Source organism: Schistocerca cancellata, chromosome 1 (assembly GCF_023864275.1).
Source record: "Schistocerca cancellata isolate TAMUIC-IGC-003103 chromosome 1, iqSchCanc2.1, whole genome shotgun sequence".
NCBI classification, from domain to species: Eukaryota; Metazoa; Arthropoda; class Insecta; order Orthoptera; family Acrididae; genus Schistocerca; species Schistocerca cancellata.
In genome coordinates, this window is record NC_064626.1 from 25239109 (window position 1) to 25265521 (window position 26413).

General features: G+C 41.5%; 1 protein-coding gene and 1 non-coding gene across 5 annotated transcripts in view; one reads left to right on the forward strand and one right to left on the reverse strand.

Moving 5' to 3' along the window:
* The window catches only part of LOC126164718 (tight junction protein ZO-1), a 736986-nt gene that overhangs the window by 50969 nt on the left and 659604 nt on the right, over positions 1-26413 (forward strand). The gene's annotated exons all lie outside the window — the stretch shown is intronic.
* Trnat-ugu (transfer RNA threonine (anticodon UGU)) lies at positions 23624-23697 on the reverse strand. The gene has a single exon. It is a non-coding gene; the product is annotated as a tRNA-Thr (tRNA).

Consider the following 26413-nt stretch of genomic DNA (forward strand, 5'->3'; position numbering starts at 1 on the left):
TCTTTTTATTCAAACTGTTTATCATCAATGTTTCACTTCCTTATATGGCTACACTCCAGACAAACACCTTCAGAGAAAACTTTCCACAAATTAAGTCTATATTCGATGTTAACAAATTTCTCTTCTCTTGCCATTGCCAGTCTACATTTTATATCTTCTCTACTTCGACCATCGTCAGTTATTTCACTTCCCATTTAGCAAAACTCGTGTATTATTTTAAGTGTCTCGTTCCTTAATCTGATTCTCTAAGCATATCCTGATTTAATTCGACTACGTTTGAAATAAAAACATTGAGGTTTGCCAATGTCTTTGTAATTTCGTCTCCTTAAACTTTAATTATTACTTCAAATTTTTCTTTGGTTTCCATTGCTGCTTGTTCACTGTACATATTGAGTAACATCGGGGATAGGCTACAACCCTGTCTCACTCCATTCTCAACCACTTCTTCCCTTTCGTGCCCTCTTGTCTCTATACAAGCTCTAAATTCCCTGTATTTTACGCATGCTACTATCAGAATTTCGAGAAGAGTATTCCAGTCAATAAGACTAAAGCTTTCTGTAAAGACTTCGAATACTATAAATGTAGTTTGCCTTTCCTTAACTTATCTTCTAAGATACGTTGTAGGGGAAATATTGCCTCGCGTGTTCCTACATTTCTCCGGAATCCAAACTGTTCTTCCCTAAGGTCGGCTCCTACCAGTTCTTCCATTCATCTGTAAAGAATTCGTATTCGTATTTGGCAACTGTGACTTATTAGACCGATAGTTCGGTAATATTCACACCTGTCGACACCTGCTTCGTTTGGAATTAGAATGACGATATTCTTGTTGAACTCCGAGGGTATTTCGCCTGTCTCATGCGTCTTTCACACCAAATGGAAGAGTTTTGTTATGACTGTCTCTCCCAAGGCTATCAGTAGCTCTGACGGAATTTCGTCTACTCCCAGGGCTTTTTTTAAACTTAGATCTTTCTGAATTTTGTCAAATTCTTCTTGGAGTATCATATCTGCTATCTCCACCTTTCAAGTTCATTTGCCTTGTATAGACCCTCTATATACTCGTTCCACCTTTCAATTTGTTTATCATCTGAGCTCTTGATATTTATACAGCCGCTTCTCTTTTTCCCAAAGACCTCCTTAATTTTCCTGTATGCGGTATCTGTGTTTCCCCTAGTGAAATATGCCTAAGAATGTAGAGTCCTGTACATTAAGCAAGCAATGGAGAGGATGTTGTTAAGGGTGGCCAGTACCCTCTTTTCTACAACAGAAGAGCACATGCGGATTAATACAGTTCTTTATTTACATGAAGCTGCTACTTAACTTGATTAGAGTCCATGTTCCTGGTAGAAGCTCATCAGTAATAGTCCTCTTGCTGACAATATCGGCAATTTCGCTGTAACTACTAATCTGGTCGCTGCGAATTGTCGTAACCTGTGAGGTGAACTGAGCCCGCTCAGCGAGGAAACTGCCAGGCGCCGACTGGGATGAGTGAGTCAGTCAGGCCCACCGGTCAGCGGCGTCGGCCTAAACACTCGCTGCCGAGGGGGCGTTGGCGGCGCGTTGCTTGTCGTGCTGTCTCTGGCCTCTCTCGTGGTAGGCACACTCGATCCAATGCCTACTATCGACCTTCGCACTACGTCTTTGCTTACGCCAGCACGAAGAACAGCTTAATCGGTGATTGGAGGGAAAATTGAAATATTTCACGAGTAGGTGGTGCGAGCTATGTAACTGAAGTGTCGGAAAGTTCATCTCTTCAAGTCCTAACTGTTTAGTGCACAAAAAGTTACAATGATGTAGAAATTGTGGAAGTGATTGTTTCATGTTAGAAACATGAAATAAATCTGAAATTATAGCATGCACTGAGAGTTCTTTCCTCTCTCTCGATCTATAGGGTATTAATAATAATAAAATAAATTACCAGTCGATATTTCAGTATGTTATATTTAAATGCGTGTGAAATCTTATGGGACTTAACTGCTAAGGTCATCAGTCCCTAAGCTTACACACTACTTAAGCTAAATTATCCTAAGGACAAACACACACACACCCACGCCCGAGGGAGGACTCGAACCTCCGCTGGGACCAGCCGCACAGTCCACGACTGCAGCGCCTTAGACAGCTCGGCTAATCCCGTGCGGCTATGTTATATTTAATTCCTTGTGAACAAATTTGAAGTTAAAAAAATTGAAAAAATACAGTCAAGTGTTTTTGAAATGATACGTGTAAAAGTAAGAAATAAAATAGAGAAACATTTGACAGTCCTCATTTGGCGTACACGATGTAGAGCACCGTTGAAATGCACATCAGATGTTTCTGTAATCTGTTTTATTTTTTACCTTAGAAAAATCATTCGACAAAACGCGTGACAGTTTTTTTTTCAGTTTCTTGTGTGATTTGACCACATTATTTTGTATCATTACAGCTTCCATAACATTCCGATTGTTGCGTCCTTCTGCATTTTTCTCATTCCTTCATTGAGAGTCTAACTGTGGAGAACTTTCCTATTGGGCAGCGAATGCTAATAGTGAAAACGTATCAGAATGGAGAAAGTTATGCAACAATAGGGCGAAGAAGCACCAAGTGCATCATCAGCATGGATGAAGCTGGTTCAGGTGTGAACGTGAAGGACCTTTGGGCTGCCTCTCGACCAGCGTGCACAGGGTATTCGTAAGTGCGGCGAATGCTCTGGTGTGATCTCATTACTACCCTTACAATATTCCTTTAAGGCAGCAGCTGAAAAAAGCTGATCCTGGGAAAAGGCGACACTTGTAACGTCTAGTAGAAAAAAACATATTATGTAGTAACGAGAAAATTATATGTATCATATTGTGTTATTGTATAAAATTATGTATTTTTTTAATTATTTATTTTAGAGAATATCTGCGTCGGCGAGTAATGAAACCGCCACAGACGATAAATATCAAACAAAGATTAGAATATGTAACTAGTATATAATACATGACGAACATTAATTTCTCTGTCTTCTTCTTCTTGGAGTTAAGCGAGTAGGATATCCTGTGACGTTGTATTGTACGCTAGCGTAGCATTCTTTTGTCAAGACTGAAAGATGTACGCCATTACGTGCGCATTTTAAAGGTGTGTAACAGTTAAAGTATTTAAATGTTTGAATAGAGTTATTTAAATGAAAACTTGCATTATTAATTGTTATAGCTTGCTTGCATATTATCCCATCCTGTTGAGACATTTTCAGTTATTTAAATATTATCTGTGGTGCCGAGCTGCGCGGCGAACGAAAGAGCCGCTGCCGCGGCGCATTCAAACTACCTCAAATAGAATCTATCATACCGCAAGGAAGCGGTAAAGTAATAGTGAAATAATATTATTTCTTTTAGCTTCCGGACTTGCAGTGCAGAGCAGCAGATTTTAGGATGTGTTGCAGGTTGACGCGGGCTGCTGATAATATATAGCTAACAGTACAAAAAAGATAATGTACCTTCAAAATCTAATAGGAATCTTGCTGTGCTCGGTTCTGATCTGGCAAACTTTATAGTGAAAACGTATTTTTTCAATAAGAGTCTCATGTTGTTGTGCTAGTCGTGGTATTGAATGGTGTTTTATCGACAAACAAAATCCACTGCAAAATCTTGTTGTTGAACAATCATACGAACTGTAACATCAGTATTCATAACAAAGTAATTTTCATTTTCAATAACTATAAATTAGGGAAGATATGTTGATTTTTAGAATGAGTTACAGTTACGAAAAATGTTCCTTTAATAGAAGGCCAGATACAGAACAATAAGAACTCAATATATTCTGTTTTGTTAAAAAAGTAATGATGATAAAGAAATTCATAGCACAGCATTACTAAAAGATATTTCGCGGCTCTTTTCATATATCCGTTGTTACGTAAATAATAATAATAGAAAAGAGTGACACGAACGACGCGAAACACTTCCTTGGGTGATTTCTGAGAAGGCTTCAGGAAGACGGTTTTTGCAAGGAACGTCGTCTATATTGATGGAGCGAACTTGACGGATTTGTGAATAAACTGGAATTGCCTTATCTGTGGGCCAGGGAAGCCTTGCACGGTTCGAGAGAAGGAAATGGATCGACAGCGAATGACGGTTTGGTGTAGGTTCGGGGTGGCCTGCGCCATCGGCCTTTATTCTTCTGAAGATGGGGCAGGGCAGGCTGTGACAGTTAATGGGGACCGCTACCGCGCTACGGTAAGAGGCTTCCCGCGGCCTGGTATGAGTGGGGTGGACAGTGGAGAGCCGTGCCAGCTGCCACGTTCCCACTAGCGGCTTGACGGCCGCCTCGTTTCGCGCCACCCAGGTCGTCTGGGTTAATCTTTTGCAGTTTTTTTTTCTTTGGGGTTATCTTATATCATTGGTTTATGTTATTAGGCCTCGATACTTCCGGGAGTTACAGGAGGAAATTCGATGTGTGTTGGCGCAATGCAAGTGGAGTGTTGTCAGTCAGGCGCCCGATCATCACGGGCACCGTTCTTGCACGCGTTTTGAAAAAATAAAGTTGATAACTCGCTCTTTCTGAAGAACCCTGTTCTTGAACAGTGTTCAGCTGTGAGTGCCTCAAGTATGGAGAACGCAGACAGCAGTTTCCCACCTCGCATCACCCACGTGATCGCCCTCCATTCCACCTGACAGGGAGTATTCCCCACTGTAGACATTCCGTGCACACCTAATCCAGGAATAACACTTTCCGGGCACTTATGAGCCACCACTTTGTCTTCGATAAGGATAGAGGCTGAAGCAACGTGTTAAAATTTGTGCTACGGCCGGGACTTGAAACTGGGTGTCGTGAGCTGAAATAATTAACTCGCAAATTCTGCATAGAATTTGACAGCGACTCCACTTATTGAGTTTTGGCTATTTATGCTGCAGCTACTATTTACTGTTCCACTCGCCTGATGTCTACTGGATGTTTTATGTCGTCTCGTTGTCTCTGTAGAGCTGTACCGTGGGAAGCAAGCAGAGCAAGTTGTTTGGTGGCCAGTACCCTCTAACATAAACTGCAACGCTTTAATAATAAGGTTCTTTTAATCACATAATGAAAAGCTGCTTAGCTTAAGCTTCTATGTGCTGTGGTACGAGCTCCACTGTAGCCTCAGTGCTGTTGAAGTACGAAGTCCGCTGTGTACACTGCACTAGTTGCTGTGCACTGCCCGTCTCTCAGCTGGCGGCTGCGACGCGATGACACGCCGGAACTCGCGACTCACTGGAAACTAACTGGGCCTCTGGTCCGTTGTGGCTGTCTAAAACATTGGCGGCAGAAGGGGCGTTGGCTACGCGTTTCCTGTGTCTGTTGTTGGCCTCTATCGGTGTTCTCGTAACATCTGTGACGCACTGTGTGCTGGCGTCAGTGTACACCAGCACTGGATAAGGGTAACATCCCTGGACATTTGTTTCTGACTGAACGTTTGAAGACAGAAATCGACATGTAGGCCTTCGTTTCGGTATCTTGTATTTCGTTTTTTGTCTCACCCAGAAGTGTGTCGACCCAGATCTCTGTTCCAGTGAGAAGCTGAACGTACCACGAGATGTTGCGGTTTTCGAGCACAGTAACTGTTGCTCGCTTCCCTCAGTGTCTGTCTGTGGATTTGTGCTTTGCTTTGCACCTGTTGCAGAGGAGGCGATGTACGTTGAGCATCTTTACACAGTGGTGCGTGTCTGGTATCTTAAAATATTCTGCAAGCTACATAAATGCGTTATTATTCAGTTTGGCCGACTATCCACATTTCCACTAAGCGTTGAGTGTCGATCGGATTCTAGGTCCTGTTTGAGAGAAATGAGATCGCCTCCTTCTCGTCAATTTTAGTCAACATTTTGTTTTTTCTGCTTGCTTTTCGAGCTCTCGAGTAGCCTACCCGTGCCAACATCAAGTTTCGTACCAGCTTCCATTGCATGTCGGTCCAAAGTCTTCGAAGAAGTGGTGCACGAGTAATCACTCGAGATGTATATGTTTTTGGATAGGGTCCGCCTTTAGCAAAACACAATTTTGTTTTTTAACCCAAACATGTTTCACTGCAGTTGCAGCATCTTCAGTGGGATTTTATTTTTCATCCGTTAAAGATAAAGACTGTTCATTGCTGTTTGTATACACGTAGCAATTAGTTTTTAAATCGTAATTACAGATGACTACGAAGTCTTCCGCGACGGAGTCCTTGCATAAGAACGAACTCCTGACGAAGATGACGGAGGTAGTCATCGATAGCTCGGAATTTTATCCAAATTTGACGCAGCAAGAAAGATGGTTCAGATGGCTCTGAGCACTATGGGACTTAACTTCTGAGGTCATCAGTCCCCTAGAACTTAGAACTTATTAAACCTAACTAACCTAAGGGCATCACACACATCCATGCCCGAGGCAGGATTCGAACCTGCGACCGTAGCGGTCGCGCGGTTCCAGACTGTAGCGCCTAGAACCGCTCGGACACTCTGGCCGGCGCAGCAAGAAACTTTTTATGCACGTAATTACAGACATTTGAAAAAAAAACACAAATTATGAATTCATACCTTTTTTTTTTACCACATGGTGTGGTTTTTCTGATGTGTTTCTACAGTGACCGTTTTGTTCCACAGTTTGTCATTTGCAACCCCTTATGCCTTAAAGTAGATAAATTGTTTAAGCCAAAATTACGATTTGAAAACTTGTTATTTCTATGCCTGAAATTATTTAATTCTCTCTCTCTCTCTCTCTCTCTCTCTCTCTCTCTCTCTCTGTGTGTGTGTGTGTGTGTGTGTGTGTGTGTGTGTGTGTGTGTCTATTTACATAATGTTTCACTTACAGTTTCTTTTTATTCATCTTCATCACTCTCAAACACTATATATTGAGTTGCCACTGTCACTGTTTACCAGCTGTAAGAACAACCATGGTGGGCAGTGGAACAGTTCTAGGTGTAAACACTGCAGGCCATGTTTGTTTTTACAGGTGATAAACTGAGACAGTGACAGTGGCAACTCAATATATAGAGCTTGAGAGTGATGGAGATGAATAAAAAGAAACTGTAAGTGAAACATTATGTCAATAGACACACACACACACACACACACATACAGACTTAAATAACTTCAGGCATAGAAATAACACGTTTTGAAATCGTAATTTTGGCTTAAACAGTTTATCTACTTTAAGGCATAAGTGGTTGCAGATGACAAACTATGGAACAAAACGGTCACTGAAGAAACACAAGACATCAGAAAACCACACCATGTGGTAAAAAGGTATGAATTCATAATTTGTGTCTTTTTTCAAATATCTGTAATTACGTGCGTAAAAAGTTCTCAGTTTACTTGCCGCGTCCAATCTGGATAAAAGCCCGAGCTATCGGTGACTACCTCCGTCATCTTCGTCAGGACTTCGTTCTTATGCAAGGACTCCGTCGCGAAAGACTTCGTAGTCATCTGTAATTACGATTTAAAAACTAGTAGCTACGTGTATGCAAACAGCAAAGAACACTCTTTATCTTTAACAGATGAAAAATAAAAGCCCACTGAAGATGCTGCAACTGCAGTGAAACATGCTTTGGTTAAAAAACAGAATTGTGTTTTGCTAAAGGCGGACTCTATCCAGAAACATACGTATTGTTAAAGCGAACACGAAAAAAAAAGGAGCTTCAACCGCAAGATGATCACTCGAGATATATTTCCAAATACGTCTTAAGACTGCGTGTCTCTGCAGCGGTAACTGCCTTCGTCACGTAGCGAGTAGAAAATGGTATGCGATTTTGTAAACGAGGAAATTATTCCGAATGTAATGGGAACAGAATTGAAAGAAACGTGCACGCTGAGTAGCGAGGGAAGGCTGTGTTTTAAGGCTTGCAGGCAGCGCCGGACTCGTGGTCCGCGTCACGGCTGTGGCACGCCAGCGCTCTCACACACACACACACACACACAAGGCCACCTCCCCCACCCCTCCCCTCCCCAGCAGAGGCACAGCACAGACAGCCGGCACTGGAATGCGACTGGGCGGCCTCCGCTTCCTGTGTGCTGCAAGCCGTGCTGTGCTCTGAAGATCGCCCCCCCCCCCCCACCCCATCCCTCCCCAAGCCATCCGTCTCGCTCTCTCTCTCTACTCTCTCTGTGCCTGCCACAGTCCTCGTACTCCCACTTCAGTCCAACAAAACACACAACTTACAGCCGCGACACTCACTGTTTTCAAACTTGTTACCATCTGATAATCAGGGAGGTTTCAGACCATGGAGAAGCTGTGCAGAGCAGATAATTAGTTTAAAATTGATTATGGCATACTACAAGAAACGGAAGAAACCTCTGGCAATAACCTTTGTAGATTTTAAGAAGGCATATGACTGTCTCCACAGACCTTCAGTATTAAAAATTTTAAAAAATCTAGGACTCCATCCAAAACTAATTAAAATAATACAACTCACTCTAACCAACACCAAATCAAAAGTGAAGTTTAGAGGAGAAATTTCGGAACCATTCCTCATAAAAACAGGCTTAAGACAAGGTGACTGCCTATCACCATTACTTTTCAACTGTGCACTGCAATACATAATGAGAGAATGGTACAAGGACAATCCAAAGAGGATAAGAATTGGAAGTGCAAAAGATGATATTAGCTTAAAGTGCTTGGGATTCGCTGATGATCTTGCTCTCCTAGCCAATACCGTTCAAGAAGCCAGGCAACAAGTGAAATCACTACAAGAAATAGCAGAGAAAGTAGGCCTTAGAATATCATTTGAAAAAACGGAGATTATGCTAACTGATCCACCACTTGCAAACAAAATTACAATAGGAGAACAGGAAATCAAAATTGTTGATAAATTTAAGTATTTAGGCGAAATAATAACATACAATCTAAATGAGAAGCCATCATGGCAAAATAGAATAAAAAAACTGAACTATGCAAATTACATTACCAAAACTACATACAACAAAAAAGCCTATCTATAGATGCAAAATTAAAACACTATAAAACAGTTACACAACCAGAAATAACGTATGCAGCTGAAACTATCTTCAAAACAACTAATACAGCAGAAATTGACAGAATACTAAAAATAGAAAGAAGAATAATTAGGACATGTATAAATAAACAGTATAAAATAAATGGACATTGGAGAATAGCATCAAATGAAACAGTATATAAGAAAATAGAACCAGTCATGAGCACAATCAGGAAGAAACGCATCTCATTCTTTGGACATCTGATGAGAACTCCAGAAAACAGAATTAGTAAAAAAATAATACAAAAATTGTGGAATAGCAAGAGCGACATTAAATGGATCACAGAAATTAAGGAAGATATAAAAGAACTTCAAATCACAGTAGATTACCTAAAAAACAAGACAGAGAAAACCAGAATACTGCAAGACCCCCAAACCAGACTACAAATGAAAATCAATGAAAGGAGTACAGGAAGAGTTGTTTCAGATGAAGAAAGAAAGAAAATATCTGAAAGAATGAAGAAATATTGGGCAGACAGAAGAGCAAAACACCTTTCATATAAGAATAGCCTCTAATAATTATATTACCTAAATATATTAAGTTATTGTCGAACCAAATTGTATCCATTTGTAACAATTTGTTTAGAACTTTGTATTTTTGACTACAGTGGTCCAATGAAGGCCATAAAATAAATAAACAACCATCTGATAATTCGAGAGACACCAACGCTCCTAGCGGCAAGAAAGCCATTCCACACTTATTGTCGTGTATGCCGTAACTTGTTTTTAATTCTTTTTCCACTTAATATTTACGAAAAAGGAAATGTCGGTACCGGTTTGAATTACCGCGATCGACGGTTTAACATCTGAGTGAGCTTGTAGGCTGAATAAGAAAGTAGGCTTCTCCCACCTTCATGGAATAATTTATTTACGAAACCCTGCGGTCGAAACACAATATTACACTGCAACCGATAACTCGTGCGGAGGCGTGAGAAAAGTTCAGTACGGTAAATTGTTCCGTATCTAACACACTTCCATTCACGCTTTCACCACGGAGTAGAACGTGGAAACAGAAATCAACAATCAAAGAATAAACACAGAACATATATGTTGCTTGTGTATAGCGTCTTAGGCGTCCAGCGGGAAAGTTTTGCAGCACACGCGAGCATGTCACGGCGCTGGCCGATGACAGAAGACGCCACAGGTACTATATTTTTGCGTTCGAAAAGTTAGTAAAATATCGACAGACCCGAAAAATCGTAACATAAATGTAAACAGACCTGAAACTCGTGAGTGAAATGACATCAGCAACAACGTCTTCGTGGCCCATAAGGAGCATTTCTTCCCTTGGCACTTTATTTCACAACGACAGTTTTGCACAAAAAGTAAAGAATTGCTTATTATTGCACTTACGAATATTTATTTAATGTAATTACTTTTTTTTGAAAAGACGACTGTGTTGAAAAGCTGTGGCATTTGTGGGTGTCATGTAGCAACAACTGCGGAATCTGTTCCTTTTGAGCTGGGAAACGGTTTAATTGTTTTCGTCGCTTTATTATGACGCCCGTGTGGTAATTTTCTCGCGAGTTTTGGATATAGTGACTTACCTGGTCCGTTAAATAATGAACGTACTGCAGTCCATATCCGCTTGTTATTTTACGCATTCATTAACTGGTTTGTTTCGACGCATGGCGAATAAGAACTTCACGTTGTTAAGCATATACATCTTTCTACAATTCATCATGTCTTTGCTGTTCTTATTTCCTGTTCTTAAAAAGAAACGCGATTCTTCAGCAACTGTAGGTTTCAGAAATGTTCAAATGTATGTGAAATATTATGGGACTTAACTGCTAAGGTCATCAGTCCCTAAGCTTACACACTACTTAATCAAAATTATCCTAAGGACAAACACACACATCCATGCCCGAGGGAGGACTCGAACCTCCGCCGGGACCAGCCGCGCAGTCTATGACTGCAGCGCCTTACACGATAGGTTAGTAGGACTCGCAAGAGAAACCTAAGAGACATGCATACCGATCGTTGATTTTCAATCAGTATTATTTCGTATCGTAGGCAATCATCTATTGACGAAGTATTATAGTAGGGAATCTGATTCGATTGATAGAGAATCTCTATTATCAGTCCTAGAGAAATGGGTTTGGATAAGAAAACAACTAATATTATAAAAGCAACCCTTACAAACACATTTTTGAAAGTTAATTTTATGGGCGAATTATCGGAACCCTTTGAAATAAAAAACGGGAGTGCGACAGGGAAATGGGCTCTCACTGTAGGTTTAAAAACGGCCTAGGATGTGCTGTTTCACACCTTTAGTGGTCGTTAGGAGGTCTTAAGAACGACAAATGCGGTGTCTTTTTTTTGTTATTGCGCAACCCAAGGTAGTTTTGTTCGAAACACGGTACAAATCAGTACGAACAATCCTGTTCTCATTCCCCTGGTGCCTTATTCAGCGGTGAAGTGTGCAGCCCACTAGGCCACTGCGCGCGCACATAGAACAGAACCCCTGCCGAACGCCTCCTGTTCCCTCCTGCGGTTTCTACCTCTCTCCGTCGCTCGTCTTAGTATTCATTACAAAAATGGTTCAAATGGCTCTGAGCACTATGCGACTTAACTTCTAAGGTCATCAGTCTCCTAGAACTTAGAACTACTTAAACCTAACTAACCTAAGGACATCACACACATCCATGCCCGAGGCAGGATTCGAACCTGCGACCGTAGCGGTGGCGCGGTTCCAGACTGAAGCGCCTAGAACCAAAAAATTTCCATTTCGCAGGTCCTTTGCTCATTTAAAACTCTAACTCATCTTTTAGATGGACATAAATTTCAATTTCTTCCATTACATCCATGATTTTTCCTTTCTGTAACTTATGTAATATGTGAAGTGATCCATCTGTATTAGATATTTTGTGTGCAACAAATGTGGATGGGTTATTGTCGCTTCTTGTCGCGTGTTCTTTAAATCGTGTTCTAACTTTTATTCCTGTTTGTCCAGTACAAAATATTTGGCATTCTTCACAGTTAATTTTGTAGATTCCTCATTGCGTAAACGGTTCTGATATCCATGGTACGTGTCTGAATAATCGTTCCAAATTGTTGGTGCTTTTCGTAGCTGGTGTATAATTTTTTATTCTTTGTTCCGTATACACTCCAGTCTTGTAACTCTCTCAGTTCGGCCCGACACGAAATTCCTCTTCACTTCAGTGTACCATTCGCAGACTGCGACTCCAGTTATTGTTGCATGTATTTCCAACCTTTCTCTTTCTCTACAGTTTTTACCCTCTACGACTCCCTCTAGTACGTTGGAAGCTACTTGTTGACGTGTTAACGTATGTCCTGTTAGCATGATCCGACTTGCTGCCTGCGTTTTCCACACGCTCGTTTCCTCGCCGATTCTGTGGACAACCTTCTCGTGCCTTATCAGACCAGCAAATTTTCGACAGCGCCACATCTCAGGACCTCCTCCTCTGTTTTTCCTGGTTGTGCCACAGTCCGTGACTCACCACCACAGAGCACTGTGCCCCAGACGATCATTCTGTTACCTCGGCGAGGAATGCCCTCATTGGTTGTGTAATCAGCTGTTAACGTCCTTCTTGCGTCGTCCGTCATGTGTTACTTCGCTTCCATGCAAGAAGAATTACTTCACGTCGTCGTCATTTCTTTTGAAGTTACGTTGATCGCCGATCGAATTTCTGCTGTTCCTTTTGCCTTTCTTCAATTTACTCACAATCTGTATTTTTTTTTTTCGTCGTTGATACTTCGAGGTACACATGGAACACTAGGGCAACGGACTGAATCTCTGTCTTACATTGTATTTAGTTCGAGCACTTCGTTCCTGTCTTTGCTTGCGGTTCGCGTTTTAATAAATTTGCAATCTTTATCTGCACTCGACGATAAATAGTTTAGAAAAGAAGAGAATAGAAGCATTCGAAATGTGGTGCTACAGAAGAATGCTGAAGATTAGATGGGTAGATCACATAACTAATGAGGAGGTATTGGAATAGAATTGGGGAGAAGAGGAGTTTGTGGCACAACTTGTCTAGAAGAAAGGATCGGTTGGTAGGGCACGTTCTGAGGCGTCAAGGGATCATCAATTTAGTATTGGAGGGAAGTGCACAGGGTAAAAATCGTAGAGGGAGACCAAGGCATGAATACAATAAAGAGATTCAAAAGGATGTAGGTTGCAAAGGGTAGAGTGCCATGGTGAGCTGCACCAAACCAGCCTCTGGACTCAAGACCACAACAACAAACATCATCTGCATTCGTCCCAGAAAATTTTCGTACGGGCGCTAAAGACTTCGCTATAGTACGCCCGCACCACCGTATCACCATCATCATCATCCTTCTCGTTCTTCCATTATTACTGTTCCCGCTTGGTTCCTGTGCATATTGTATATTCTCCGTCTTTCCCTATAGCTTATTCCTATTTTGTCAGAATTTCGAACCTCTTGCGAAATTTTACGTTTTCAAAGGTATGGATGGCATCTTCACAAGAGATATTACGCTAACCTGAACAACAATGTAAATAAAACACGGCAATGGATTGCAGTCCATTTATTTCGCGAGATGCCGACGGAATTAGGTTTGTAAAGGAAACACTAAAAGAAGTAGATGAACTTTGCTGTTTGTGTATAATGGACTATCTTCCCGTACGTATAGTTAGATGGACCACAAAAAAAAGTCCAAAATTGAGGCAAATTTTCTAAAATGTAGAAACTTGGTCCATTTTATTGCAGTTGCTGAAGTATCAATTTACCAATCGTCAGTTAACTAAAAAAATGTAAATTAAGGTCTTCTTGTTGAAGACAATTTTCGATTGAGCAGTTCTACTTCTGGCGCCGGCTTTGTTCCATCCATTCATCCTGATCTAGTATTTCGGACTTTCACATTCTCTTTTTTATCGCGTGTTATCACTTTAGTGTTGGACTTATTCTTCCCCTGTATCCTTACCCATTTTAATTATCATGGCTTCAAGATCACCTCCACTTTCAGCCAGTGGCGGATACAGAAAAACCTCAGGGAGGGGACGCTAAAGATATCTTGCGCTACCTTTACTTCTACCGTAATAAAAAATAATCAAGTCACATGCAAAGTTTAAGAACGTTTTATCTAAACTGATTATACACATATACAAGGCAATGTCATCTTATGATATAAAAGAAGTTATAATTATGGCTCTCTTCCTTAAATGATGAATTCTATGCGCCTATTCTTCTTGGCAAATTTGTGTGTGTTAGCTATCTATGTGCCAGACAGAAACGATGGCGTGGACGCGCGTGCTAAATAGGAAAGTGCAACTACTCGATAACTCGATTCGAGTCGACTGACGAAAGAAACGAACGAATAGCGTGCGGGCTGGCTGGCGGGGGCGGCGCGGGTGGAAATGCGGACGCCGCCCCCCCCCCCCCTTATGTCCCCACCACTGCTTTCATCTAGGATATAATCGGTAGATCTTAACATATCGACTCCGGCAAGAACAGTACCACCACTCAAAAAAGGCCGTACCTGAGAAAATTCGACTTAAAGAACTAATTCTATAAACTCACACTGAAATAGTATAAACTTCCTAAAGAACTAATTCTATAAACTCACACTGAAATAGTATAAACTTCCTTTACATTACAAGTAAGTTTTGTTGGCAGTGTTTTCCATTATATTTTTCGTGCACATTTTTGTGCATTTTTCAGTGACAAACTAAAAATTGCCGTTTTCCCCCCCGTGTCACTTTACTTGCCGGGTTGCTATTCTCTGGAATGGATGAAAATGCACCAGCTTTTCGTCTTCCATCAATAAGAGCTATCTCATTTTTGTAAAGTTTCTGTATCATTCTTCGGCCTTTACAGCCTTTCTCAAGGCCTCAAAAATTGTGTTCCATTAGGCATTATCAAAAGTTTTTCCTGTATCTATGGAAGTTACGCATGTAGTTAGATTCTTTTGCAGTCATTTCTGTAGATATTACTTTGTAGCAAGTACAGGGTTATTACAAATGATTGAAGCAATTTCACAGCTCTACAATAACTTTATTATTTGAGATATTTTCACAATGCTTTGTACACACATACAAAAACTCAAAAAGTTTTTTTAGGCATTCACAAATGTTCGATATGTGCCCCTTTAGTGATTCGGCAGACATCAAGCCGATAATCAAGTTCCTCCCACACTCTGCGCAGCATGCCCCCATCAATGAGTTCGAAAGCATCGTTGATGCGAGCTCGCAGTTCTGGCACGTTTCTTGGTAGAGGAGGTTTAAACACGAATCTTTCACATAACCCCACAGAAAGAAATCGCATGGGGTTACGTCGGGAGAGCGTGGAGGCCATGACATGAATTGCTGATCATGATCTCCACCACGACCGATCCATCGGTTTTCCAATCTCCTGTTTAAGAAATGCCGAACATCATGATGGAAGTGCGGTGGAGCACCATCCTGTTGAAAGATGAAGTCGGCGCTGTCGGTCTCCAGTTGTGGCATGAGCCAATTTTCCGCGGGCTACGCGTGGAACTTGCCCGCACGCGTTCAACCGTTTCTTCGCTCACTGCAGGCCGACCCGTTGACTTACCCTTACAGAGGCATCCAGAAGCTTTAAACTGCGCATACCATCGCCGAATGGAGTTAGCAGTTGGTGGATCTTTGTTGAACTTCGTCCTGAAGTGTCGTTGCACTGTTATGACTGACTGATATGAGTGCATTTCAAGCACGACATACGCTTTCTCGGCTCCTGTCGCCATTTTGTCTCACTGCGCTCTCGAGCGCTCTGACGGCAGAAACCTAAAGTGCGGCTTCAGCCGAACAAAACTTTATGAGTTTTTCTACGTGTGTGTCGTGACCATATGTCAATGAATGGAGCTACAGTGAATTTATGAAATCGCTTCAGTCATTTCTAATAGCCCTGTATTGCTTTCTAGCCGATCTTGTGAGAATGAAGCTTCAACTTCTTGCAGTATTCGGCTTAAGGCAGCTGTGGGTATTATTTTCGATGCATGAACAGCCAGAACGACATTCCTGTTGTTTTCACATTTTATGGCATTTATGTTCTTGCGAATGAGAATCATAAAATTTGTCTCAGAATGTGTAGCCAGATTTCCCTGTGCGTACGTATTGTACATATTATTAAACATCTCGTTTTTAATTTTACTTCCTCCTGACTTAAGAAGTTCAAAATGGCTTTTGACTGTACCAGGAGATTTGTTGTTTTTCAGTTTCTTCCGAAATAATTCAATGTCGTCTTTCAATACTGCTTCGCCCATGTATTTCCGTCTAGTTCTGTATCTTCCTCAAAAGTGTTCTGTGGCAGTTCTTCTACGTAGTACAGTTTTCGTATGCACTGTTTCCATATTGCAGTTTCGTCATCATTATTCAACATATTGCCATTTTCATCCATAGCTGTTGTGCTTCCGTTTATTGTGTCCTCAAAAAAATATTGTATTTATTTATAAGCTTTGACTATGTTTCCTGTTTTCACGCTAACTTTAGGAGTTGCAGGCATCATCAAAATACTTTACTCTCCCTCGTCTTACCTCTCTAGTGATACTGTTCCTCAGGCTTTTGTAATTGTGGTGTTGTTCTTCTTTGATGGGTTTTTTTAGTTTCTGCGCCCTCCCCTCGAAATCTACTCGTGCCTTTTCTCTGCCCTTTCATTTCCTGTTATTTCTCCTGCCATTTGTAATAGACTAGGTTGTACAATATAGCAGCTTACCTGAATGTCATTTATATTTCTTGTATGTTGCCTGCTGGTATACGTGTTGTGGTTTGTTTGAGCTTCGTTAAATCCACTTGCATCTCCAATTTTTAAACCTTTTCTCATATTACATGTGTATGATCTGTTCCTAAAAAGACCCTACATTGCAGCCTGGATAAAATCTCTGAATCGATTTTTAAATCATTGCCTAACAACGGTACGAAATTGATTTGATATTATTTTCTAACCGATAATAAGCGATACACTCCAAAAAAATACTACACCGACAGCAAAACATTGCAGCACCAAGAAGGAGTTGTGCGACGTAAACGAAAGCTGGTAGGCATGTTTCTACGTCTGAAGGATGATATCTGTACAAGTTTCGCGCCAGTAGCATAAGAGTGGCGCTAATAGCTGCACTCTGAGGATGCAAATCAGGTTTGCTTTAAATACAAGCTGTACCGGTCGTGAGCGGTAGTTACCTTTGAGATTGGACGTGGTGAGTTGATGTTCGTCAAAAATAACTTTAAGGCGACACAATTATCAACACCTCACTGAGTGAACGGGGTCGTGTAATACGGTAACAAGAAGCCGGGTCTTCCATCTGCTATACTGCAGAAAGGCTTGGCAGGAATAACAAAAATTTGCTAATAAACGCTATAAGGCCCGATCTTTTGCAGAACGACGTCATATATCTACCCAACAACGCGAAGCTTTGTCTCCAAGTCCAACCAAATCAGTGAATGTGGAGCTCAGGAACTTTTATCGAGTGTAATACCTGCATTATTTAACGTGTCAAATAAGCCACAACACCTGTATCGAAAGAAAAAACCACGCATATGTTATCATAAAACGTAAAAAGCAATAAAACTGCTTCCCAACGCAGCAGAAACCAATTTCAGAATTGCTGCTGCATCTAAGCCACAGACGGCAACGATGTTCAACAAAATGGCTTTGGAAACAAAGTTACGCGACCTTGCACGTGACTGCTTTGTCACCGCTAGGTGCGCTAGTGTTGCTCCTGTTGACAAACGTCACACTTTTGCAGCAGAGTGTTGCTACTAGGCTACGTAAAGCCGCGTTTACACTGAGTTCGGAACATTGTTCACAACATTGTCCGTGGCTTGTAATGAATTACCGATGTTCGAAACACAAAATCAGTGTTCCACGGCTGCGTCGGTAGAGATCAAAGAAACATTGTTCGTGGCCCGTTACTACTAAATTCCGCTACGCAGCGCTAGTGTTCATTTGCTCTGAGTGAGTGTTTTGGTTTTTGTTTTGCTGGCGTGTGGTGGTGCGTTTATTTTATGTTCCTTCATTTTTATTTGAAATGGAGTGGTCACGAGACAAAATTTTCCAGTTGATATCGCTCTATGAGGCAGAGGAGTGCCTGTGGAATGTACGTTGCGCAGGTTACAAAAATACTAAAATAAAACATGATTCATTACAAAAAGTTGCTGCTGCTGCGGCGCTTGGCACCTGCAGCAGTGACGTGGACAAAAAAATTAAATCTCTCTTGTCTCAATACCGACAAGAGAAAAGAAAAATAGAGGAAAGTAAAAAATCTGGATGTGGTACTGACACACTTTACGAAACGAAGTGGTTTGGGTTTAAATAACTACGTTTCCTGGATAATATGGAAGTATTTGAGATATGGCTGGCTTTGAAAGGAGTCTCCTGATGCCAGAAAACGAAGAGTAACAGCAAGTCTTTGGTTCACAGGGATTACTTTTCTGAGATTTGTGTCTTTTCTTTGAAACAACTGGTCCTATAATATTCAACAAGATTTCAAAATCGGTGGGCGACATCCCAGTGAAGTTAAGAAAGCCAGAACCGTCTTCCAAATTCAGCTCACAAAGCATGTCATTCCCGCCACTTCTTCTAGAGTATGTTTTGGTCCACCAACGACGACTACGTCGTTTTCTTCGTCTGTTCATTTCGTTAAGTGTTATTAATGCACCACTAAATGTCATTAATTCTTCCTCTTCACTTGACATAGCGTATCTCTTGATGTGAATACACAAAGTAACCTATCAGTTCACCGCTGCAGACTATGCGAATACGTAGAAATGTTGGTCGGTAGTGTAAACTGGTATGCGAACAACGAACAATGTTGCCAACATGTTGAGGGGACAAGTTGCACACAATGTTCCGAACAAAAACATGTTCTGAGCTCAATGTACACACGCCTTAAGATGTAAGCTACTTGTAGAACTAGTAAGCAAAATATAACTTTGATCACAGATATAATTTCTGGACGTGAACAAAGATTTCAGTTGGCAATATAGCGGATACTGGGCTGTTTTTGTGCAAGACAGAAGTGGAAAAGTGTTGGGTGAGCCACATCTATAAATGCGAAAATCTGAATAGCAACAAGCCGAATAGAAGGTAAGTACACGTAGCCAGAAATATATGGTAAATATTGAGGTGTTCCTTCCCGTTGGTAGGCACAATACTATCTTCTACTGGTTGTACTCTCTTTTTAAATGCAAACTTTATAACTGAAATCCTCTCTTCTCTTCAGTTGCTCACAGAGCCATGCCGGTATATTTAGGATATGGTAAACGTTATAGTCTTCCGTCAGAGGTACCGATATTTACTTAAAATTTCTCAAAGAATATTTCTGATGATATAAATAAAAATGTTTATCGGCGGGGATATACCTCATACGAAAATGTCTTCGTATATAATTTCATATCTTCCTTCATTGTAAATATATTCCTCATTCTGTTAAATAGATGGATATCAGGTTTGTTGTAACTGCCTAGATGAGAATGGTCTGTCTTCTAGATTGTTTTCGTCGTGTAAGAATAGTTTTTCGCAGCGCTAAAACAATAACACGCCGACTTGATAAAATTCGCTTGACCACAGATATTATTTACTAGGTCTGATGTGTAACGTCGAAATATATCAGTTTCGATTACTTTCTTCTTAAATACTAATCACAAACTGATAAGAAATCATCGTAATAATTATTATTCGTCCGACTTGCCTGCCAAGCACTTCTTTAAAATGGCGATAAGCCTCACAGATTTTACTGCAGGGTAAGTTGTAGCGATATCTACCACAGAATTGACCACCAAGATCAAATCTGTAGTCAAGAATCAAACAAAACTCCTTCACTCACTGTTCATAGTTCGAACCCTTCACTATACACCCTGTCGAGTATCAGTGTACCAAACTTTGAGTAACCTCAAAACTATGAGTCACCGACAAATTAAAACAGAAAAGCTATCCTTTCAATGAATAGCCAGAGGCCTTTTTGAATTTTGTTATAAGAAATACTACTTCAGTAAGGTTCTACGGTACAAACACTGCGTTGATCAATATACGTAGTTGACACACATTTTACTAATGTTGATAACATACAGTGGTCATACGGGCTCAAGACCTTATTGTCAGTATCCCCTGCGTGCAACATGAAATAAATAGAAAACTGGACGTTCAGTGCACAAATCGTAGAACGAAATTTACATATTTGAAGCATATATTGTTACGGCTCACCTGATGTCGCTCAAGCGAAAAGTAAAGACAGTGCTGCTCGCCAATTTGGAGCACTACAATTTGTAACTTGCGAAGTTTAGTAGGTAAACAAAATTGTTATTTTGCAAGAAAAGTTTTATTTTCAGTAGTAGTTCATATAAGTGAGTAAACTGTTATTTCAAAAGTAATCGCTAAAACTGTTAATGCATTTATCCAACTGTGAGACAAGACGGTCAGTGCCTTCATCGAAAAAATGTTTGCACCTCTTCGAACGGAGCAAATCGACGACCACGATTGTCCTTCAGGGCTCCAAAAGTGTTGCCAGGTTTGTTTCACTACGCTGCAAATGTTTCGCTTGGAAGCCCTTCCACATCATCGATTTGCTTAGGACGAAGATGTGCGCCCCTGAGTACAACCATGGTTCGGTGGACAATCGCAACGTTTTTTCCATTAAGACAGTGACCGTCCTGTCTCACAGTGGGATAAATGTATTAACAGCTGTGGCGATTGCTTTTGAAATAATAAACGGTTTATTTCTTTTCCATGCGTCTCATTTTTATTTGACTGTCTCATACACCTTCGCAATTCATGCAGTCAGACTTTTAATTGAAACGTTTTAATTAATTACTAGGCCGGCCGGAGTGGCCGTGCGGTTCTGGGCGCTACAGTCTGGAACCGAGCGACCGCTACGGTCGCAGGTTCGAATCCTGCCTCGGGCATGGATGTGTGTGATGTCCTTAGGTTCGTTAAGTTTAGTTAGTTTTAAGTTCTAGGCGACTGATGATCTCAGCAATTAAGTCGCATAGTGCTCAGAGCCATTTAATTACTTGTTTACTACTAACTCAATTCGCATCACATTTTGCAGAAAATATCCGTGTACACTTATGAATGTATTTGCCAGATTATTAACTCATTTGTAAAGTAATAAAACGTTTGAAGCTATTTTATACACGCGAGTTCGAATTTTTAAGAAATCGGGTCTTTGCTGGTGGTTGTTAATTGGCAAGATGTAGATCAAATCAAACTTTCTGGAGGTAGTGAATGATTGTGGATATCTGGGATCTCTAATCAATGACACAGGAAAGTCGGATAATGAAATACAAAACAACGGATCACCCTTGGTCTGACTGCAGTGGTTAAACACACCAAGAACCGAGCAGTGTCCAAAACAACAAAGATGCGCTTGTTGGAATCGTTGGCATTCCCTGTGTTATCGTACAGGTGCGAGGCACTGGCTATAAAAGCTGGGAGCAAGAGCAGAATTGATGCCTTGGAGATGTGTTGGCGAAAGGCGTTACGCATACCATGAACAGAAATAAAAACCAGTGCTTCCATTTTTTTTTTTTTTTTTTTTCATCAGTCTACTGACTGGTTTGATGCGGCCCGCCACGAATTCTTTCCTGTGCTAACCTCTTCATCTCAGAGTAGCACTTGCAACCTACCTCCTCAATTATTTGCTTGACGTATTCCAATCTCTGTCTTCCTCTACAGTTTTGCCCTCTACAGCTCCCTCTAGTACCAGATCATTTAATTCTTTTTCACTTTCACTCAGGATAGCAATGTCATCAGCGAATCGTATCATTGATATCCTTTCACCTTGTATTTAATTCCACTCCTGAACCTTTCTTTTATTTCCATCATTGCTTCCTCGATGTACAGATTGAAGAGTAGGGGCGAAAGGCTACAGCCTTGTCTTACACCCTTCTTAATACGAGCACTTCGTTCTTGTTTTAGAACAGTTAGTCTAATTCTGAAGACGACGCTCATAGTAGCGTCGAAACCTGGTCAATTTTGACTTAATATTTGTGACCGAGGGCTTATTTGTTCTAATATTATTAATGGAATTTATTACAGTGAATTGGATTGATAATACTTCACTCTGCCGTTTCACAAACAGGTGTCGCAAGCAATTGGCGACATTCAAATAATCAGTGCCCTTCGATACATACAATTTTCATGCAACCAAAACATTAGTCACGACTGAATAGTTAGGATGACGGCTCGTCTTCTACTGCGCTCTTCTAGTGCGGCCGAGGCTCGCCAGTTGCGGCGCTTATATTCTTTTCGTATAGGCTTCGTTCCTGTCGTTTGATGATGATGATGATGACGATGATGATGATGATTGCTTTGTGGGGCCCTCAACTGCTGGGTCATCAGCGCCCACATAAAGTCTCAATTTTTTACACAGTCCAATCTAGTCACTGTCACGAATGGTAATGAAATGATGACAACACAAACACGCAGTCCCCGGGCAGAGAAAAACCCCAGTCCGGCCGGGAATCGAACCGCAGACCCCGTGATCCAGAGGCAGCAACACTAGACCACGAGCTGCGGACCCGCTGCTTTCGTGGTGTCGTGCTAGTCAGCGTTCTATTGCTGACATCGTCTCAAAGTGTTCTCTGCTGCAACGTTTCGGGCCGACGTGCCTGCGCTTGACGTTACGCCGGAACGTAATCAGTGTATGTGTAACAAAGAACCGTTTTAAGAATGCTACTAGCACAATTTAGCGGAGATAAGGTATACCAAAGAAATGTGTGTGATTTCTCATCACATAAATTGTCCAACAGGAATGTTGGCAGATTCAGTGCGTTGTGTCAATAAAATGGTTTGAAAATCACTTAGACTTCCCTGAGGAAAAACTTTTCGAAAGCAAAAGACCTGTAGATAATCCATACAGTTGCTCGATGAGTATCACATTCATCTCGTTTCTCTCAGATAGCGTTCTCGGAAAGAAGTTCACAGCGTACAGATCAGCGGAGGTGCAAACGTATAAACTTGGATAACTATCTTGCCGACGTCATAGTTAAATGTACCCCAAAAGAGCATGCTGCAAGAGCACGCAGCTTCGGAACAGGATCTAAGAAAATAATATAACAGAGGAATGGGAGAAAGAAAAGGCAGTCACCAGGGAACAGTTCCGAACCAAGATTATGGAGAAAGCCAAAAAGCCGCCAACCCGCAGAATAAGAACAAAAAGCCAACCTTGATTGCAACTAAGCATGTGGAACACTTTGGAAATACAAAAGAGAACCTCCCAGAAATATACTAGTAAAAATTCACCGGAGACTAAACAACACCTTTTTGAGATCAGAAAACGTGTTGCAACATTAATCAGACGGTGACGAGGAGACACGTAAGAGAAATTTGGTACTCTCGGCACACTCTTGACTGTGGTCCTCGCAATATTGAATTCCCAAACAATTTCGGAAGTGGAATGCTCCATGCGTCTACCTCCAACTGCTATTCCGCGTTCAAAGCCTTTCAATTCCCGCGATGCGACAGTAATCACCTGAATAGAAGCGACTGAGCCGCACGGTATGAGGTGCCTTGTCGCGGACTGCGCGGCCACTCCCGCCGGAGGTTCGAGTCCTCCCTCGGGCGTGTTGTACTTAGCATACGTTAGTTTAAATAGTGTGTAAGCCTAGGGACCGATGACCTCAGCAATTTGGTCCCTTGGGAATTCACACACATTTGAACAAATGATAAATAATTGAAACCCTCAGCTGCCGACAGGTGTTGTTGATATACCGCGATGGGTACAGCTGAAATTGTGTGCCCCGACCAGGACTCGAACCCGGGATCTCCTGCTTACATGGCAGACGCTCTATCCATCTGAGCCATCGAGGACACAGATGAATAGCGAGACTGCAGCGACTTACCCTTGCACGCTTCCCGTGAGGCCCACATTCCCAACTGTCCACAGTCTACATACGTAATGTACCTAATAGATATTTGCCCATCCACTATTACTCGCGCACTCGAAAGTGCCGATTCCCGTAAGAGTTCGGGCAACCTGCGCATTCGCACAGATAACGACCACATATCTCTGCTACATTGGCACCAAAATCAGCTGCACATTTTTCAAGAAAAATTACAGAGCTTTCATTTAAGGCGTTGTCTGGCAGCAAATTAAAGTCAGATGAAATGTTTTGATGTATGTGAGACTTGTTTTCCGTTTCACTTATTATTCTGTTAAACAACGACACTTTAAAGCACTCAAGTTGAAATAGTCTCGCACCAGCCCTCAGTCGGAAAAAATCGGACGCCTTCAGTCAAATGGTCTGCTGCATCAGCTCGCCAACGTTTGAGATACTACTATACTGTAGCAAAGTTGCAGCATGAGCTTTAGTGTTGAACATGAGCAAGTTAGGTAGGCAGCAGCTGTGTGAACCAAGCGCACTGTTGCCACGTACACCAAGTTACCCACAGACGTCTGCTCTGTAATAGTGCACTGGAAACTGATGTTTAAATAAGTGAATATTTTTGAATTTAAATTTATTGAAGCTCTGTCATTGCCGCCAGCTTGCATCCATACTCATAGTTCCCTTTAAGTTAATGATGGGGAAACGTGAACACAAACTAATAGAATACAAATTATTTTAATTCTCTGGCATACACTGCCACTTGTCAGAAGTATTTCTTCGTGGGAACAACGAATTCGTGGTTCAACCTACATAACGACCACTGTCTAGTTGCACTCGAAAAGAAAGAATGAATAATTCAATTAATACGCAAAACTACGACGGGCTGTATCGATTATTTTCATTCGATTCCTCTACATCTACATCTGCATATACATAAATACTCCGCAGGCCACCGTAAGGTGCTTGGCGGGGGGTACTCTGTACAATTACTTTTCATTTCCCCTCCTGTTGCACTCACAAATAGAGCGAGTCTGTACGGCTCCGTATGAGCCCTAATTTCTCGTATCTTAACTTCGTGGTCCTTACGCGCGATGTATGCTGGCGGGAACAGTCAGTTTCAAATGCCGGTTCTCAAAATTTCTCAATAGTGTTTCTCCAAAAGAACACCGCCTCCCCTCCAGGGATCCCGTTTGAATTCCCGAAGCATCTCCGTAACACATTAAGTTGTGTTCGAACCTACCTCCTCAGAATTGCTTCGATGTCTTCCTTCAATCCTACCGGGTAGGGATCTCAAACACTCGAGCGGTATTCGAGAACAGGTCGAAGCAGCGTCCTACATGCGGTCTCCTTTACAGGTGAACCGCTCTTTGCTAAAATTCTCCCAATAAATCGAAGTCGATCATTTGCCTTCCCTACCACAGTTTTCACATGCTCATTGCACCTCATATCGCTTTCCAACGTTATGCGCAGATATTTAAACGACTTGACTGCGTCAAGCGGGACACTAGTAATACCGTATCCGAACATTACAGGTTTGTTCTTCTTACTCATCCACATTAACTTGCATTTTTCCACATTTAGGGCTAACTGCCATTCATCACGCCAACTGGAAATTTTGTCTAAGTAGTATTATATCTTTCTACAGTCATTCAACTTCGACACCTTACGGTACACCATGGCATCATCAGCAAACAACCGCAGACATAGAACAACAGCGGTCGTATCACACTCCCCTGGGGCACTCCTGACGATACCCTTGTCTCTGATGAAGATTCGCCGTCGAAGACAACAGACTGGGTTCTATTATTTAAGAAGTGGTCGAGCCACTCACATATCTGCGAGCTTATTCCATATACTCGTACCTCCGTTAACAGTCCGCGGTGGCGCACCGTGTCAAATGCTTTCCGGAAATCTAGAAATATGGAAATTGCCTGTTGCCCTTCGTCCATAGTTCTCAGTATATCATGTGACAAAAGGGGAAGCTGAGTTTCGAACGAGCGATGCTTTCTAAAACCGTGCTGATTTGTGGACATAAGCTGCTTAGCCGCAAGAAAGTTTAGTGTATTCGAACTGAGAATGTGTTCAAGCAAACAGAAGTTAGGGATATTGGTCTGTAATTATGCGGATCCGTTCTTTTACTTTTCTTATATACTGGAATCACCTGCGCTTTTTTCGAGTCGTTTGGGACTTCGTGCTGGGCAAGAAATTCACGATAAATTCGAGCTAGGTAAGGGGCCAATGCCGTACTCGCTATAAAATTGAACTGGGCTTCCAACTGGCTGGGTGAGATTAAGATATGTGAACACAAAATAAGCAGTCTCGCATATACGGATGACTTAGTTGTGATGGCAGATTCGATTGAAAGTTTGCAAAGTAATGTTTCAGAGTTAGATCAGAAATGTAAGGACTATGGTATGAAGATTAACATCTCCAAAACGAAAGTAATGGCTGTGGGAAAGAGATATAAACGGATTGAGTGCCAAATAGAAGGAACAAAGTTAGAACAGGTGGATAGTTTCAAGTACTTAGGATGCATTTTCTCACAGGATGGCAACATAGTGAAAGAATTGGAAGCGAGGTGCAGCAAAGCTAATGCAGTGAGCGCTCAGCTACGATCTACTCTCTTCTGCAAGAAGGAAGTCAGTACCAAGACTAAGTTATCTGTGCACCGTTCAATCTTTCGACCAACTTTGTTGTAT